Here is a 12,424-nt window from a genome sequence, read left to right as displayed (position 1 = left end):
AGCAACCACTATGCAAATATACTATTGTAAAAGGAATCAAAAGAAAAATTAAAATGGTACACTAAAAAATATTTAACACAGTAAGACAGTAAAGGAAAAAAAGAAAAAAATCAAGAGACAAATAGAAAACAAATAACAAAATAGCGGATGTAAATCCAACAATGTCAAAAATTACATTAAATCTGAATGGAATAAATACCCCATTCAAAAGGCAGAGAATTTAAGACTGATTTAAAAAAAAAAAAAAAAAAAAAAAACCAAGACCTGCCCTGGTTGGTTTGATTCAGTGGTTAGAGCGTCAACCGGTGCACCAAAAGGTCATGGGTTCAATTCCTGGTCAAGGGCATGTACCTGGGTTGCAGGTTCGATCCCCAGCCCCAGCTGGGGCACGTGCAGAAGGCAACCAATCGATATGTCTCTCTCACATCCATGTTTCTGTTTCTCTTTCTCTCTCTCTCTCTCTCTCTCTCGATGTGAATCTCTCACATTGATGTTTCTCTCTTTTTCCCTCCCCTTCCTTCCACTCTCTCTTAAAAAAAAAAAAAAAAAAAGCAACAGTGGAAAAAATATCAAGTGAGGATTACCAACAAAAAACAAAGAAAAAACAAGACCCAACAGTATGCTGTCTACAAGAGAGATGTTTTAGATTTAAAGGCATAAAAATGTTAAAACTAAAAGGATAAAAAAATACTACCAAGACGACAAAACAGTATTTAAGACAAGAAATAATATTAAAGACAAAGAAGGATATTTTATATTGACAAAAGGGTCACTACGTCATGAACACATAACAATTATAAGTGTATATGAATCTAACAACAGATCCCCAAAATACATCAAGCAAAAAATGGAGCTAATAAATAATAATTGAAATAGGAAATTCAACAAAAATAGCTGTAGAGTACAATGATCAATAGAGCAAGGCAGAAAATCTGCAAAGAAATAGAGAGGACTTGACCAAAACTACATAAATAACAGAAGACCACTACACCATAAAACTGGAGAATATACATTCTTTTCAAACACACATGGAACATTCTCCATTATACACCATATGCTGGTCCACAAAACTAATCTCAATAAATTAAAAAACAATGAAATGATTAAAAGTATGTCATCTGGTCACAATGGAATTTGAGCTCCACAACAGAAATATGAGAACCCTCCCAAGTATTGGTAAATTTAACAACACATTTCAAAATAATCCATGAATCAAAGAAGTCCCATGAAAAAATTTTAAAATATATTTTGAATTGAATAAAAACAAAGACGGCATATCAAAATTTATAAAATGCAGTTAAAGCAGTGCTTAGAAATTTACAGCTTTAAATATTTATATCAGAAAAGAAAGTTCTCAAATCAATAATCTTAGCTTCCATAGGAAAATAGGGGGGAAGGAGCATATTAAGCACAAAGTGACCAGAAAAAAATAAAACAATATCAGAGTGGAAATCAATGAAACAGAGAAAAGAAAAATGGGGGGGGGAGCAATGAAGTACAAGATATTTCTTTGAAAAGATTAACAAAGTTGACAAACCCTTTGCCAGATTCACCAAGAAAATAAGACAAATTACCAAAATAAATAATAGAGGGACCATCATTACCAAGCTTACAGTAGCTTAAAAGACTATTTAAAAAATAAGAACTCTCTATCAACCAATTAGACAACTTAAAGAAATGGACTAATTCCTAGAAACACAGAATTTATTAAAACTCAAGAAAAAATAAAGAATCTGAATAGAATTATAGCAAGTGAGGAAACCGAATTAGTTATTAAAAATCTTCCTACAAAGAAATGCCCAGGCCCATTCAGCTTCACTGATGAATGCTATCAAATGGTTGAAGTAATAACAATCCTTTGGAAACTACTTCAGAAAAAACAGTGTGGGAAACACCATGCAACTCCTTCTATGAGGCCAGTGTTGCCCTTATACCAAAGCTAGACAAAAGCATCATGAGAAAAGAAACCAAAAAACTATAATCATGTGCTGTATAACAACACTTCAGTCAACGACAGATGGCATATACAACTGTGATCCCATAAGATTAAAATGGAGCTGAAAATTACCTATTGCCTAATGATGTCGTAGCCATTATAACATCTTAGTGCAATGCATTACTCACGTGTTTGTGTTGATGCTGTTGTAAACAAATCTACTGCACTGCCAGACTGTAAAAGTACAGCACATACAACAATTACAGTACATAATACTTGATAATGATAAATGACTGCTACACATTTACTATACCATACTTGTTATCATTATTGTAATGTGTACTCCTTCTACGTATTATAAAAAAACGTCTGTGCCCTGGCCAGGTGGTTCAGTTGGTTGGAGTGTCAACCTGTACATCAAAAGGTTGCGGGTTCAATCCCTTGTTGGGACGAATACAGGAGGCATCCAATCTATGTTTCTCTCTCACATCAATGTTTCTCTCTCTCTCTTTCCCTTCCACTCTCTCTAAAATCAATAAGAACATATCCTTTAGGATAAACTAAAGTAAAATTAAGAGTTTGCTGTAAAACACTATGCCATGTTATACCACTATCAGCCTCATATATCTTGTGTTTACTGCATCTCGATTGCATCATTTTCTCTTGTGCTTGATTTAATCTCATGCTGTTTTATAAATTTAGTGTTGCCTAAGTGTACTATGTTTATAAAGTCTCCAGCAGTGTACAAAATAATGTCCCAGGCCTTTACATTCACTCACCACTCACTCAGTGACTCACCCAGAGAAACTTCCAACCCCACAAGCTTCATTCATGGTAAGTACCCTATATATGTGTAGCATTTTTTTAATATACCATACTTTTACTGTACCTTTTCTATGTTTAGATACAATTACTTAGTATTATATAATAACTGCCTACAGTAACATGCTGTTCAGGTTTGTAGCCTAGGAGCAATGGGCTTACCATATAGCCTAGGTGTACAGTAGGCTATCCCATCTAGGTTTGTGACTCTATGATGTTCACACAATGACTAAATCACCTAACGATGCATTTCTCAAAATGTATCCCCATTGTTAAGCAGCACATGACTGTAATATGTCCCATGAACATAGACACAAAATTCCTTAACAAAATTTAGGAAAATCAAATTCAGCAACATAAAAAAGATTATACAGCATGACTCAGTGAAATTTATCCCAGGAATACAGAGTTGGTTTAACCTCTAAAAATCAATTAATGTAATATACCATATTAACAAAATAAAGGATAAAAACCATATAATCATTTCACACGATGCAGGATAAAAAAAAATTTGACAAAATCCAACACCCATTCATGATTAAAAACTCTCAATAAACTAGGAACAGATGGAACTTCCTCAAATCTAATAAAGGGCATCTACAGAAAACCTACAGCTAACATCACATTTAATAGTGAAAATCTGCATAATTTTCCTCTAAGACCATGAGTAATGCAATGCACTCTTAACACTTCTACTCAATATCTTACTAGAGGATCTAGCCCATACAATAAAGCAAAAATGAAAAACAGGCTGTATTAACATTCAGATTGGAAAGAAAGAAATAGAATTGTTTTATTCAGACATGATCATTTTGCAGAAACAATATACAAAAATTGACTATTTCTATATGCTAGCAATGAACAACTTTAAAATCAAATTCTAAAAACTTCATTCCCAACAGCATCAAAATTATTAAATCCTTAGGAATAAATTTAATAAGATTTATATATTGAAAAGTAAAAAACATCATTGAGAGAAATTAAACATCTAAGTGATGGAGAGACATTAAATGTTCAAGGGTTGGAAGACTCAAGTTAGCAATTTTTCCCACACTGATCTATGGAGTCAATGCAAAGCCTATCAAATCCCTGAAAATGGGTTGTTGTTTTTTTGTAGAAATTGACAAGCTGATCCTAAACTGTATATGTAAATGGAAAAGCTCTAGAGTCACTTTTGAAAAGTTGGGAGGATTTACACTACCCATTTTGAAACTTACTATAACACACAGTAATTAAAACGGTGTGGTATTGGAGTAAAGGTAGGAATAATACATGGTTGGAATAAAATTGAGACTCTAGAAATAAATGCTTACATTATAGGCTACAGATTTCAAGGGAAAACAACCTTTTTAACAAATAGTGCTAAGACAACTTAGCATCTACTTCACATAAAAACAAACAAAAAGAACTTAGAACTTACATAACACCATATACAAAAGTTAATTCAATATGGATCCTAGATCTAAATGAAGAAGCTTAAAGAAAATGCAGAAGAATATCTTTGTGACTTTGGGTTAGGCAGAAAGTTATTAAACAGAACATCAAAAGCATAAGCCATAAAAGAAAAATATAATAAGACTTCATTAAAAATACTTTGCACTTCAAAAACACCAGAAGAAAATAAGAAAACAAACCACAGACTGGGAGAAAATATTTATAAATATCTCTCTGATAAAAGTCTTTTATCCAGAATATATAAAGTTTTTAATTCAACACTAAGACCAAAAAATCCAGCTAAAAAAATGGGCAAAAGACTTTAGACATTCCACCAAAAAAGACTTATAAATGGCTAATAGGCACATGAGAAGCTCAAATCATTTGTGTTTAGGGAAAGGCAAATTAAAGTCACAATGAGATACTACTAAAATTGGCTATAATCAAAAAGACAGATGATGCCAAGTGTTGGTGAGGGTATGGAAAAAATAAAACACTTATACTTTCCTGGTAGGAATGTAAGTGGTACAGTCACTTTCAAAGCATTTTGGCGGTGTCTTAAAAGGTTAAAAACAATTCTGAACTGTTTTTACTCACAACAGTTCTAACACCAAAAGGGTGGGTTTTTCCTAATACCGACCAATTCTCTAACATTTCATACACCAACTGAGTGTTCCAAAATTTAATTGACACTACCCAGAATTAATGCAGACCCTACAGGTTAAGGGCTTAGTCACTGAAGAATGGCCCCACTCCAGACACCACTCACAAGTCCCAGTACCTGGCACAGTGCAAGACGCATAACTAGCACTCAAATATTGACTAACCAATTACCAAGAAAAATAAAATTTGCTTTAAATTGGAAGCATAATTCTAAAGGAAACTTTCAGGAATTCATTTTTTCAAATGAGGAAATAGGCCAAGAAAGGTTAACTGACTTAGTCAAGCCTAAGTCACAATTCTCTTCCCACAAAATCATGCCTATCAATTCATGCTTATTGATAAAAGCTTTCCATAAACCTCCAAAAGTAATATAAAAAGTTCTTTAAAGAACCATTTCAACTTCATCTACCCTAGCTCTGTCTGGCTATATCAGTTTTGAGAACTCTAATGTGAATTATTACTTAAGAGCTTTTCTGTTCAGAGTAGACTAATCTTTAATTGAACCAATCTTTTCACATGTCCTTCACACACACTATAATTTCAACATACACTTACCATGCATCTGTATGTGAAAAACAGTGTGCAAGTTATGTCATACTCCAAAAATGTATACTTAATTATACTGTATGACCTTTAACATACCCCAAATGCCTGCCTTAAACCAAAATGTGATTCAGTTGAGAAAGACAGATTTAAAGTAAACACTAGGGATAAGCACAACTTCATCAGGAAAATCCCTGTAGTCCAGTGTTAATGTTTTCAACGGTTGCTACATTATACTGCAATTGTGTTACTGGGCAACAAACAACTCAGAAGCTAGATCAGCAAACTCACTAGAAACCAGAGAATTAAACAAAGATTTATAGAAGTACTCTGAGACACAACTTTACTTTTTTATACCTTTAACTGAAATACCTCTTTGTTATAAGCATCAGATATAAGACTTACAGCAAGACTATAAAAATTACCTAGAATTTATTTAAAGACATAATTTGAGGGTGATAGGCACTTTCCAAAAGGGAATGGCTAGGTTTAGATTCCTCCTAATTCTTATGAATTTTAATCCAAAAGCAATTACAGGTTACAATACATAGAAAGCAAATAACTGGGCACTTCCTGACTTTCTTAATTTTCTTCTTCCTGGATTGTATCTGTTAAACTAAAAAAGTAGTACTAGACTACACAGTTTGTGATTTCTCCATGACCCAGAGAGGTGTCCTGATGGAAAAATATAAAACTTAAGAAAACTGATAATGTATGAGGGCCAAATGAAAGTACTGACATAATTTCATAAATTAAGTCTTGACCAGGTAAAAAGTAAAATGGAAAGAGGTAAAATGGGAGCCAGGGAGAAAGAGATAGAAGAAGGGAGGGAGGGGAGAGAAGGGAGGTGGGAGGTGGGAAGTATTTTTAAAAGGAAGATTGTACTAAGGAGGAACAGGAAATTGACCAAACTCTCCAAGTCCGCTTGGGAGTAGTGGTGGCTTTCCTGAGGGAGTCCTTACTAGCAATGTTGTCATGGAAAATCCTCAAGTATTCACTCTTTCTAGGAAAACAACCTTTTCCTCCTGATCCCAATGAATCTCCTCTCATTATTCCCCTTTCTTATAGTTTACAGTTGTCCTTCCTATCTCAGTTACTCAAAGATTTACTTTTATTTTCACAACTTTATTGAGGCGGGGGGGAGGAGTAGAAATGCACATTTCTCATCTGTAACATTTATCCAGCAACTTGTGTTTGGAAGAGACTAAGGATACAGCACATTGAGATCTGCAGTCCTGCTCTTAAGGAGCTAACAATCTAGTTAGGAATGTAAGACACACATAAAAATGATTTTAAAAAATACAATATAAAGTATAAGTATCAAGTGAGTATGACTGACAAATACATATTATAGGATTTTGAAGGTGAAGGAGTTCAGAACATGTCACCCCAAAATATGCCACTTCACCATACTAATTGTTTTGAGTTAAAAGCACAGGAGAAATATCAGGTTCAAGAGGGGCGCTCCGACCCTCCTTTTGCTTCCTGAAAGCAGGAGACAAAACTCCCATGTGAAAGGTACCCTCTCTGTAAGGAGAAAGACATTCTTATCACCAGAGATGAAGAATCAAAGCCCAGAAATCTGTATAAACAAATGTTAAACAGATTCCTAGTCACTTCTCCACAATTTACTACTTGTAACCCAAACCCCTCTCTGTCCTCTCAATTTTTCACAAATTTATTGTTTGCTAAAAGGTATAAAAGCTTTCTGCTCTGGTCACCTTTTAGGTCTTCATTTCAATTTAATTCTTAGGCCCAGCCAGAGACCCCAAGAGGGTAGAGAATTTTTCTTCCCTTACACAGTTCATGGCGGAATTGAACTTTACAGAAAATGTACAATTTAGATTTTAGGAAAGTAAAGAAGAAATCAGGCTGTTAAGGAACTCAAGGGGCTCGCCACTTGGGGTGCTCTAGTAAAAAACACAAGGTAGTTTTATTTACTTGCAGCAAGGAGACAGAGGATTCATATCCAAAGTTCTGCCTCCCCAAAGGGAGTCTTAGCCCTTGCTTATATATTACACTCTTTGGTCAATTACATGTTGATTTCAGCTGGCTACACTTATTATTGGGTTAGGTCCCCTTTTATAGCTGGTCTGGAACATATTGCACTACATTTTAACATTTAGCAAAAATAGCATTTAATAAGAATGGCCCAGACCTTGAGAGACCCCTGTCCTATCTAACAAGGTCAGGTAGGTAGAATGACATGAAGACTGGTAAGGAAGAGAGAAAGCACATAACAGGTTTGGAGGACAGTGTGGTCAAAACACTGGTTTTCTATAAAAACAAAACAAAACAAATCTTGAAAAGGCAGAGTGCAAGGAGATTTTGAAGAGTTCAGATTAAGAAATGTGAACTTCAGTCAGTAGGAAAGAGTACTTCCAGAAATTTTTTTATACAGTATATATACACATTCTCTAAAAGTACACACAGATTAGACAACTTGAGATGTATTACTGAACCCAATACATTATGTATGACAAATTTAAAATAAATGTTATTTACTTTAGGTAGAGACAGCACCTAGAAAACACAAAGAATTCTGACAATTTACTAATCCTGTTACGATTTCAACCTTCTAAACTTCTTGAATTAGAATTTCCCATGACAAAGACTGACATCTGATTACTAAGAATTTTACCAAACAACATCAGTTATTCTTGATTTGTTTTCTTCTCTGCTTGTCTTGACCAACCTGAATATTTCATTACTTCAGCATCAGCATATGGGGAATAAAAGGGATAGAGGGCTAAAATAAAGTCTACGGATTTGTGCAATACAGTAAGGACAGGATGTAAAGAACAGTAAATTTCAAGTTCTAATTCCCATTACTAATAGCTTGATTTCAAAGAAATCATTTATTCTCAGTTTCTCAAATGTTCTCACATACTTGCTTACATACTTGAAAGGTTACTGCATTCAAAGTAGCATGAAAAATGCTCTGAAAACTATTTGCCATCCAAATTATATCAAGGGTTTGCCCTGGCCGGTGTGGCTCAGTTAGCTGGAGCGTTGTCCCATATACTGAAGGTTGCAGGTTCCATTCCAGTCAGGGCACATATCTAGGTTGTGGGTTCCATCCCTGGCTGGGACACCTATGGAAGGCAACCCAGATCGACATTTCTCTATTTCTTTCTCTCTCTCTCTCTCTCTCTCTCTCCCTCCCTTCTCCCCTACCCCCATCTCTAAAATCAATAAGCATATCTTCAAGTGATAAAGATTTTTAAAAAAATTATATTAAGAGTTCAATGACTGAAGAAAAGTAGTTATCCTCTAAACCAAGGCTTAAAAACCACCTGTGGACAATCAGTGTTTCAATTTCCCAATGCTCTATGTAACCCTAAATTGGTATTACTCCATTATCTGAGAAAATCCTGGATATCATCCGCACACTTCATCTGGTTATAAAATATTGGAAGTTAGGGGAACACCCAACATACTCTGTTCTAAATAACCAAAGGGTAACTCAAATCCATTTGCAACTCTCTGCAGATTCCTGCATGAAATTTAAAGCATTCTAATAATTCTAAACAAAATGAGTTTGAAATCAAACCTCAGTACAAAAGGTGACTATTAACTGTAACCACCTACAGGCTAAACCCATGAATTTGGAGAATTCCAAATCCAGGTAACTGTAGGATAGATACATTTAATTATATCCTAGTTGAATGTTAGACTTGTTTATGGAGATGTTGCTTGGTAACAGAAGCAATGCTTTAACAACCTACTCAGTTTAGAGCTACTCAAGTATTTTGTGCTCATAGTCTGAACACATTACTAACTACATCCTATATAAGAAATCATGAGCAAGCTTCTTGTTATCCTAGACTTCTCTGAATTTTACTGAAATACTTCATCATTACAACTAATGTGACCAAAGACTTTTAAAATACTTAGCAGTGGGCATTTTTAAGAGCTAAGTGCACATTTATTATGGTCAAAAGCTGGCCACTAAGGATTTACCAGTGTCTACTTAAGCTCAGCACTCACATATTCTAGACATTATTTCTGTAATGGCAGCCAACATCACTGTTAAAACTGTCGTCAGGGTCAAGGAAAATAGTAGCATAGCACTTTAATCACAAATTAAACTGGAGGCAGCACATGTTTAGCCAGTTGCTAAATTGGCTATACAAGCACCGCTCAGGAGCGCCTCAATAAGCTCCACGAAGAGTTCCAGGTGCATTGCATCGGCTACAAAACAGATCTCACAGCCTACTTTTCTAACACCCGCTTCAATTCCATTACGAGAAAAAAATAATTCAAGGGCAAGTTTTGAACAAAAAAGACTGAGCATCCCAAAATATGGACAAGATAGCGTCCCCATAAAAAGGGGGTACATACCAGACTCACACACAGCCTAGCAACGTGCGGACATAAAACTTAACAGTGACCGGTGTCCTGGCCACGATCGCCACCGGGGGACAGCACCTCCACAGCTCCAACCACCGGCACCCACTCAACTCTTCTCGCCGGGGCATTGGGGCAAAGGGACCCCGTCCCACACGCGGGGCGCCAGCCCAGCCCGCCACGCCTGGCGAGGTCCCGGAGGCCGCTCGCGGCGCAGGCTGACGAGGCGGAGCACGACAGCCGAACGCAACCCTCGGGCTTCCGACTGGTAGGAAGCCTAAGGGATCCAGGAGGGCTCCCAGGGCGCAGGGCGGCGGCGGCGGCGGCCGTGAAAAGCCCGCTCCACCTCGGTGGGCGGGTCTTCTCAGCGGTGCGGGGCCAACCCGGCGCGACGTCTGGCTGAGATACCACCGCCGCCGGCCGCCCGCCACCCCTCCAGCCCCAAGTGGTGGTAAGGATCGCGAGAACTAAGGAAGCGCGAAGCAGGAAGTCCCGCCCCACGACGACGCCTCCGACGCCGCGGCCAGAGGCCGTTAGAGGGTGGAGCTAGCGAGCCGGGCGGCAGCGGCCACCTACCCGGCGACTACATTGGAGCCGGAGCAACGCTCGGAGAGGGCAGTTGAGGGACGCGGAGATTACCCTAAACCGAGGGAACGGAAAACCCGCGGCGGGCCGCCTGCTTCACGGAGCCAGAGTGCTGCACGTGGCTGAGCGGGAAGCCGATCTCCCTGGCCTGCTCCCAGTGGTTCTTCCCCCCTTTTCGCGTTTCTCTTTTTTTTACACTTTCTTCTCTGAGGGCTCCAAGGAGGTACTGCCACCGAGCCTGCCTTCGTTCCCGAGGGCGCGGATTTAATGGATCCCGACGCCAGCCCAGGAGTGGGGAGCAGGCTCGACGCGCCCTCAGGAACTGAGGAACAGCCCAGGTCAGGCCCAGGCCCCCACCCCGGCCTCCTGCTCACATCCCTTCGCAGTTACCTCGCGTTCGGGGCCACTGCGGGTAACGCTGTGAACTGTTTGTCTTCAAGCTGTAACTAGACTTGGAAGGAAAGGGACTAGCTTTTGACAACGTCAGGTGTGTGCCCACGACTGAAATAAGGTAGGGTTTCAGCCTTTCAGAATAGGTGGTAGAAAAAGTAGGCACCATCCCCTCCTCCAGGTTGGTCAGTGCCGTGGTTTGGGTTTTGATTCTCACTACGTCGTGAAGCACAGCTTATTTTTACCCCCTAAGTTAACATTTTTGGGCGCTCTTTGGGATTGGAAAGGCAGCTGAGCTAGGCTTGTATAAAGGCTGAAAAAGAAAAAGGCTTCAGCAATTTTAAAGATAAAAGAAAAAGGCAGTTGAGATATGACCGTTTTTTGTTGAAATGAGCAAAGAGGAGCCATTAAATGTGACATGGAATTGGGTAATGAGTGTTAATGGATGGATCACATAGATATGGGAGATATATCAGTGAACAGATTACAGAATCCAGAAATAAACTGTGTATATACAAGTGTTTAATAGTAATGGATCACGTTTACTGAGCACTTGTCAAGTACTGGAGCACTTTTTCCGGTTATCTTATGTAACCCTATAATTATCACCTTGATTTTACAGCATTACCCAAAGCCATTACTGGTAAGTGTGGAAGCCAGGCAGTGTGACTCCAGAAGCCTCAGAGGTAATCAGTAAAGTGTACATTACAAATCATTGGTCAGTGGGAAAAAGATGATCTGAAAATGACTAACGATTTGGGACAGACTTTACATCTACTTTCTCAAATAAGTACCAGATGGGTCAAGAAGTTAAAGAATGAAACATAAAAATATTAAAAAATCGAGGAGAATATCTTTATAATCTTGAACACAGGCCTTTTCTAAATATGAAACAAAACAGAAACTAAAAAGAAAAAAATCAGTAAAAATTAACCATATAAAGATTGTAACCTGCTCTGGCCAATGTGGCTCAGTTGGTTGGGTCTCTTCCCCTGCACTGAGGGGTTGCCTGTGAGATTCCTGTTCAGGGTACATGCCGGGGGGTTTCAGGCTGGATCCCCGTTAGGGGTGTGCAGGAAGCAGCCAATCCATGTTTCACTCTCCCATCCATGTTTCCCTCTTCCTCTCTCTAAAAAAATCTTAAAAAAAAAAAAAGATTGTAATTTTCTATGCACAAATCCTGAATCAGTAGAAAATAAATGCATGTTATATGGAAACAGAAGGAAAAAATCTCATATACGAAGAACTCATTGAATATCAATTTTAAAACTTAACAGAAGAAATAATTGGCAAAGGATAGCAGCAATAGGATAGTCCTAAAACAAGAAAAACTAATAAACAAATGAAAAGATGTTCATCTTCCAAACAAATCCTTTTTGTTCATCAGTATAGACCGGGATATGGCAATATAATTACTGTTGTGGACTATTGGTGTGAAGTTGAAATTGGTACAACCTTATTTACCAAAATTTAACATAAGTATTAACCTTTGCCCCAACAATCTCATCTCAAAGTTGTTTGCTCCAAGGAAAAGAGCTAAAAGAAAACAGATTCACAAGGATATTCCTCACTCCCTTTTTTATGATAGGTGCTTCTAGAAACAACTTAAGTGCCATTGCTAAGACATTAAATTATGGTGCATTCATACAATGGAGTACTCTTGAGCCATTAAAAACAATGATGTAAATCTCTACATGAAAA

General features: G+C 37.8%; 1 protein-coding gene across 1 annotated transcript in view; it reads right to left on the bottom strand.

The window, feature by feature from the left end:
• The window catches only part of CEP83 (centrosomal protein 83), a 101,018-nt gene extending 90,791 nt beyond the window's left edge, over positions 1-10,227 (bottom strand). The window contains exon 1 of the mRNA XM_081129088.1: positions 9,743-10,227. The gene's annotated coding sequence lies outside the window, so the exon portion shown is untranslated. The remainder of the gene's footprint in view (positions 1-9,742) is intronic.
• Between the last annotated feature and the right edge of the window lie 2,197 nt (positions 10,228-12,424).

Source organism: Miniopterus schreibersii (genome assembly GCF_964146895.1).
Source record: "Miniopterus schreibersii genome assembly, chromosome: 2".
Taxonomy (NCBI): domain Eukaryota; kingdom Metazoa; phylum Chordata; class Mammalia; order Chiroptera; family Miniopteridae; genus Miniopterus; species Miniopterus schreibersii.
This window is presented reverse-complemented; position numbering and strand designations above follow the sequence as displayed.